At 35.1% G+C, this 7,713-nt stretch overlaps 1 pseudogene; it reads left to right on the top strand.

Moving 5' to 3' along the window:
- Positions 1 to 4,764: 4,764 nt before the first annotated feature.
- LOC101418412 (ATP-dependent RNA helicase DDX18 pseudogene) lies at positions 4,765 to 6,756 on the top strand (annotated as a pseudogene).
- Positions 6,757 to 7,713: the final 957 nt, after the last annotated feature.

The following is a 7,713-nucleotide window of genomic DNA, read 5'->3' as shown; positions in this document are numbered from 1 at the left end:
TAACTCAACTCACCTGCCTAGATGTGCCATCCTGATATCTGATTAATTTGTTTGCTTCCAAACTCCAATTATGATAAAAATCAGTAATTGATTTGGATTTCATAAAAACATTTATGTTAAAAAATAATTTATCTAGAGACTTAGTAATGAGGCATGGATGTTGCCTCAAAAGCTCTCCCAAATTGCCTTCAGAAACTCCTAGAATTTGATAGATGTATGGGATAAGTTTCATCACTTATGGAACATTTTCTTAAGGATAATACTATTTAACCTAGATAAATCTATTTGATATTCCAAAAACTTAGTTCCAGGTAACACTGATAATTTGTTTCAATTTTAGTTTACTTACAGCATTCAAAATCCATTATCATAGTGACTTTATAAATAGTCCACAGTCAGGAACATATTTGTTTACTATGTAAATATTTAAGTTTTCAGTATATACAAACCACTTGGCAAGAATAAGCATTGCTTTATGTCATTAAAATAAGTATTTTAGTATAATACACAGAATATGTTAGGAGTACAGACTGTCATAGAAACAATACATTTTTAATTAACTCTGTCCCATTTCCTGCATTACAAATTTTGCATTATTTAACTTAAAAAGATCATTGAAAAAAAATCTCTTCTTCTCCATGGATCCATATTTGATATCTGTGTGAGAAACTAGCAGGACTGCAAACTTCTTAGTATTATATTAAGTATGTCAGAAATATGGTCTAAATCTAACTGTCCAGTCTAACTTTCCAGTAATTTATTTGCATGATTTCTTTGTAATAATCAAAATTATTGACTTCTTTTCCCTAAAAAATGTAGAGATTTTACTGTCTCAACGTCTTTATAAATATTATTCTTTGTGTTGAAGCAACTCTTACTATCCAAATTCTACCTGTGATTCAAGACCCAGTTGAAGTTCCATTTCTATTCAAATTAACCAGATCACTTTTGCCCACAACTAAAATAACACTTACTCTTCCTCTTATTTTTCAATTTGTGTCCCAATCATCATTTATTTGCACCCACTATAAGATAGAAACTATTTTTAAAGTTATATATCTTTCTATTTTTTCATAAGAAATATGAGTTTTTTCCTTTGCAGTTTCTATAACACACTGTGAACTATAATAAACTGTGAGTTCCTATAGTACAAGACACTTAAGACCTCTTAAGAATCCTTAATGCACAGCAACTATTAAGTGTATTTTTAATGGCTTGCATTGCACAATGGGTATTATGTTGTTCATATTTTGTATTAATATTTTACTCCATCTATTTGAAGCAGATTATAAACTCTTGAGGAAAGGGACCATGTGACATAGAAGTTTAAATACAATACAGTATCTGACAGTGCAATGGTGTTACATGATTAGATGAGATTCCTTAAAGAGTATTTTTATGATTACTCTACTTTGAAAATGAGGTTCTAACATGAAGTAATTTAAAATTTTGAATTTGAAATTCAGTCTTCAACAAAGTAATTAAACTTTGCAGTCTTTATGAATTATTCCTTTTTTGTTTTAGAATAATTAAAATTTGCTTCATGACACAAGACCATTCATTTACTCAACCAAGAAACATTCTGGAGAGTTTGATGTGTGCTTTATATTGTGCAAGAAAAATATTGATGGAATTATTACCCAGATAGATCAATAATTTAAAACAAAGAAAATTATTTTAAATGTTGTTAACACAGATTTATGATGAGCTATAATAAAGAAACCTGACCTAGACTTGGAAGGATAAAGGTGGATAAAAGAGACAGCCAGAAACATTGAGAAGTATCATGAAAAATGAATCGATTTTCCAAGGCAAGTGGGGAGTTGGAAAGAAATATAGAAAAAGGGAACATTTATGCAAAAACTTTGTGATAAGAGGGTGCATAGCACAGTTGTATAACTAAAGGGAACCAAATGTGACTGGAACACAGATATCAAAGTGTAATAGATGAGCCTGGAGAAAAGAGATGGGACCACTCCCTGCAAGATTATGAGACATGTTAATATTTTTATCTTTATCTCATGTGTAAAGGTAAGTTATTCAAGTTTTTAGACAGGAATATAAACAGATTTGAATTTTTCAAAGGTATCTCAGCAAGAAGATAACTTGAGGAACTGTGGGAAAATGGTGGAAGAGGAAATTTCAGGAATCAGAACCTCCAATAGAGCAACTATTAAACACTAAGAACTATCTGAATCAACTATTTCAAAACACTGAAGTCCAGTAGAATCCTATGCAGCATCCTGGGAAAAGCAAAAAGAATTGGCTGATAGTACAGTAAATACTAGTGAATTGTTCTCTCCACAGGACAGTTAGCATTTACTCACACCCAACCCTCACAGCAGGTAGCAGTGGGGTCTGGCTCCTGGCTAGGTTGCTTGTGCCTGAGAGGAATATAAAACCTAGTTCCATAAGATCCAGAAGGGGAATGCAGTCTGGTCACTGATTACTGCTATTAAATAGCTGTTGGGTTCACTGGGGACCATCATTCTAATCCCCTCCAGACAAAGATAACAGAAAGAGGCTTGAAGATGTTAGGCTTCCTCAGAGCTACAGAGGGGAGTTAGAGAGCTGCATTTGCTAGGCATGTGCCAAGTCAAAAAAAGAAAGATTTTAGAGAGCTGTGGAAAAAGCTCCTGACACCCTTTTTGACCTCTCTCTTATCCCTTCCCTCGGGCAATCTGGAGCTGTCAGCATCCTTTTGTAGGTCCCTGGCCTTTTTCAAGCTGGGAAAGACTGACTTGGGAAATTCCTCTCCAGCATGCCCACTCTCCCACTTCCCAGAATATGCCTTCTGGAAAAAAGCAGCTTGAGACAACAAAATCAGTATAAGAGACAATTGAGGCAGTTGGCCTATGGCAAAGGTTACCTGCTTAAAGTCCTACTGTGAACAGAGAGAGAAGCAGAAATCAGTTTTCTGGGAAGTAGAGGGTTCATTTAAACTCCTGTAAATAGGGTAACTCCTAAGATCACTAACAAGCACAAGCTCAGGACAAGACACAGGCCCAGAAAAGGCAGGGAGGCCTCTGCACTTTGTCTTCACCTTGCTGAACTTCCTGATAGGAGGGTTGAACTTTGAAGGAAAGCACCAGTTGACAAAGAGTCAACTTGCAAAGGCAGTGAAAGTTAAAGATATTTTGGGTTAGGTTCATATGGTATGGCTAGTTCATTATACTCAGGAAAATCTCTGTTATATCCATAGCTGGGTACAAACTCAAGAAGTAGACATCTCAGGAAATAAATCCTGTAGTTAATGTTTTAAAATATAAAATGTACAGCATGAAATAAAAGATTACAAGACAAACAAAGGATCATGAAGTGATGGCCCATCCAAAGAAAAAAAAAAATCCAGTACACATCAACAAAGAAAACCAGAATATGGACATACTGAACAAACACTTTTGAAAAATGATCTTCAGTAGGCTCACGGAGATGAAGGAAAATACAGAGAAAGAACTAAAGGATAACAGGAAAACAATAAATGAACTATGTGAGAATTGCAATAGAGATAGAAATTTTAAAAAGAAACAAAAGAGAATTACTAAAGCTGAAGACCACAATAACCCCAGGAGGAATTCAACAGCAAATTGGAGCTGGCAGAATAAATTATCAGTGAACTTGAAGACAACACACTTGAAATGAGTCAGGCTGAGAAGCATAAATAAAAAAGAATTTTAAAAAGTAAAAGTAGTTTAAGACATCTGTGGGACATCATCATGTATTCCAACATATGCATTATGGGAGTCCAACAACAAGAAGAAACAGTAAAAGGGGTAGAAGAAATATTTTAAAAGTTATTACAGAAAACTTCCCAAACTTAGCAAAAGATGTGAACATGCACATACAAGAAGCCAAACAAAATAAACTTGAAGAGAAATATGCCTTGACACAAACTTTTCAAACTTTAGAATGCAAAGGACAAGGAGAGAATTCAGAAAGCAGTGTGTTATGTACAAGGTAGTCCTGAGTGCCAATTTCTCATGAGACTCCATGGAAGCAAAAAGGCAGTGTGTTGAAATATGAAATACTTGACATGTTGAGAGAAAACAAGTGCCAACCCAATATATTTTTATCTAGACTTTCTTTCAGATATGAAGGAGAGATTACAAATTTCCAAATAAAAAAAAACTAGAGTTCATTATCACTAAGCTGCCCTATAAGCAATGCTAAATGGGGCTTTTCACACTGAAAGGAAAGGCACTAGACAGTGGCTCAGGGGGGTGTAGTGAAATAAATAACTTTGATATAGGTATTTTATGGTATTTTTTGTTATGTAAGTCCACTTTTTACTTCCTACAGCTTTTAAAATGCAAATGACTAAAAAGAAATGATAGATTTAGATTGGATGTCAAAAAGTACAAAGGTAGAATTTGCAACAAATACAAGAAAAGGTGGGGGAATAAAGAAGTATAGGGTTTAATGTATGTGAATGGTACTGAAGTCAAACTGATATCAAATCAAATATGATTGCTATTATATATTTAGGATATTAAAATTTAATCATATGATAATCACAAGAAAAATAAATGAAAATGTATCCAGAAAAAATCAGAAGTGACTTAATATAATACAATACAAAAAATTTAAATAATTACAAAATTAGATATTAATGGAAGAATTGAGGAACAAAAATGGTATAAGATATACAAAGACTAAGTAGCAAAATGTCAGAAGTGAGTCTTGCACTATCAGTAGTGGTTTTTAATGTAAATGGACTAAACTCCCTAGTCAAAATCAATTTGGCAGAAAGGATAAAAATGAATAATGCATCTCTCTTCCAACATTGTGTCTCATATACCAATGAAATTCCTGCACTAGAAAATGGAGAAGTGGAATCTAAAATTGCAACAGGGAAACCTAGAGTCACAGGAAGTCTCAGGTGTAAGCCTATCAGAAACCCAAAATGGAGATGTGTCTAAAGAAATTGTGTAACCTGGAAAAGTTAAAATGTCCCTAAAACAGCCTATATATGTGGGCTTTTCAGAAACTCAAAATAGAGACAGAGCTAATGAAACAGTGAAAAATGATAAAGTTCAAAAATCCCCAAAGAAATCTACCACACTAACCAATGGAGAAGCAGCAACACAGTCACCCAATTCAGAATCAAAGAAGAAAAAAAAAAAAGGTAGAAAATGCTGGGTCTGATGCAAAAAACAAACAAATAAACAACAACAAAAAAAAACTGAAGATAAAGAGGAGACTGAAGAAGAAGATGCCGGAGCTCCTGAAGAAACAGAAGTGTGGAAAATCCAGATGATAAAGATGACAATGAAGTGCCCACCTTGCCCCTAGGACTGACAGGAGCTTTTGAGGATACTTCTATCATATCCCTAGCTAATCTTGTCAGTGAAAATACCCTGAAAGTGATAAAAAGAAATAGACTTTACACACATAACTGAAATTTAACATAAAAGTTTAAGGTCACTTCAGGAAGGCAGAGATCTAGCAGCTGTAAAAACAAGCAGTGGCAAAACCCTAGCATCTCTCGTCCCTGCTGCTGAACTCATTTTTAAGTGAAAATTCATGCCCAGGAATGGAACAGTAGTCCTTATTCTTTCACCTACTAGGAAATGGACCATGCAGACTTTTGATATGCTTAACAAGCTAATAACTCACCATGTCCACACATATGGGTTGATAATGAGCAGTAGTAACAGATCTGCTGAAGCACAGAAACTTGCAAATGGGATCAACATCATCATGGCCACACCAGGTCTATTCCTAGACCATATGCAGAATACCCCAGGATTTATGGATAAAACCTACAGTGTCTGGTTATAGATGAGACCAATTGTATCCGGGATGTTAGATTTGAAGAGGGATTAAAGAAAATTATGACTCTTCTGCTGATACACAGACAGGCCATACTCTTTTCTGCCACACAAACTCAAAGTTCAAGACCTGGCAAAAATGTCTCTGAAAAAGGAACCATTATATGTTGGTATTGATGATAAAACTAATGCAACAGTGGGATACCTTGTTTGTCCCTCTAAAAAGAGATTCCTTCTGCTCTTTACCTTCTTTAAGAAGAATGAAAAGAAAATGATTGCATTATTTTCACCCTAAATGTCTGTGAAATACTACTACAAGTTGCTCAACTACATTGATTTGCCAGTCTGGACATTTATGGAGGGCAGAAGCAAAATAAGTGGCTCACCACCTTCTTCCAGTTTTGCAATGCAGACTCAGGGATACTGTTGTATACAGACGTGGCAGCCCAAGAGCTGGATATTCCTGAAATCAATTGGATTGTTCACTATGACGCTCCAGATTGCCCAAAGGAATACATTCATCATGTGGGTAGATCAGCCAGAGGCTTAAATGAAAGAGGATATGCCTTGCTCATTTTGCACATGAAAGAATTGGGTTTCCTTCATTGTTTGAAGCAATCCAAGGTTTCATTAAGTGAATTTGGATTTTCCTGGTCCAAAATTTCTAACATTCAGTTTCAGCTTGAGAAATTGATTGAAAAGATCTAATTCCTTCATAAGTCATCCCAAAAAGCATATAAATCATACATTTGAGCATATGATTCCTATTCTCTAAAACAAGTCTTTGATGTCAGTAACTTAAATTTGCCTCAGGTTGCTCTGTCATTTGGTTTCTAGGTGCCTCCTTTTGTTGATCTGAACATGAACAGCAATGATGGCAAAACTTAAAAAGAGGAGGAGGTGGTTGATTGGTTACCAGAAAACTAAGAAAATTGAGAAATCCAAAATCTTTTAAAACATTAGCAAGAAATCAGAAATCATTTGACAGCAGGCAGTTCTTTCCCTGAAGACATACCTGCCTTTCATCCTGAAGAACTTTGTCCTGAAATGGAATTTTCTCCTTGCTCTAACAAAGGAACTTATTTCTATGATTTGGACTGATCTAATAAGAGTTGTGAGCACTGAGCATTCATTATTTCCAGCAAATCTTTTTTTTTTTTTTAATTTTTTGGTTAGTTCAATTTTTCTTGTTTTCCAAGGACAAAACTAGGAATATTTTTGTCTTTGTTGTGATGGTACAATATCTTAATTTAAATTTTCCTCCAAAATTTATGTCATTGTTGTTAATAGAATTCTCTCTGTATCTTTCTTTCCTGGTGCCTGAAAAAACTTATGGTAAGATAGTGGTACTAAGTTATTATAAAAAGCAGATGAGAGTGTGTACTGGAGAGGTTGTGGTGATATAGAAAATAGTCTTGGATTATGCTTTGGTTTGGGTTGTTTCTTGGACTTTCACAGCAGTTCTTCAACCTTCTTGGAAATGCTACTGTATAAAAATGCTACTGTATAAAAAAGTATTTGGGAAATACCTTAGAAACATTTTAGGTTCAAGGCAGTATCAATTTTTATATACTCCTTGCTAGTTTAACAAAGTGTTCCTTGCAGGCTTAACATTTAGGGAGAAAATCTGGGCTTTTTGAGCCTCATTTGCCTCAATAAAGGTAAAATCTGCTGCTCATTATTTGGTAACTTTGCAAAAACTTTGTTGGAGAAAAACGGCACTCACTGGGACACAGAGACTGATATGACCACAGGCAGAGAAAAAATTTATTGAGAAGCTCTCCCAACAGAGCGGGGTCTGAAGAACAGACTTCAGCCCCCCTACCAGCATGGTGGGGGTCTGAAGAGAGACTTCAACCCCCTCCTGGAAGGGGGGTATTTGAATTTATACAGAACTTTCCTAAGTGGGGAAATGATACTTGGTGGGAGGGGATTGAGGGTC

The sequence above is a fragment of the Dasypus novemcinctus genome, chromosome 5 (genome assembly GCF_030445035.2).
Source record: "Dasypus novemcinctus isolate mDasNov1 chromosome 5, mDasNov1.1.hap2, whole genome shotgun sequence".
In the NCBI taxonomy this organism is placed as follows: domain Eukaryota; kingdom Metazoa; phylum Chordata; class Mammalia; order Cingulata; family Dasypodidae; genus Dasypus; species Dasypus novemcinctus.
The sequence above is the reverse complement of the archived record's forward strand: the minus strand, read 5'-3'. Positions and strand labels throughout refer to the sequence as shown.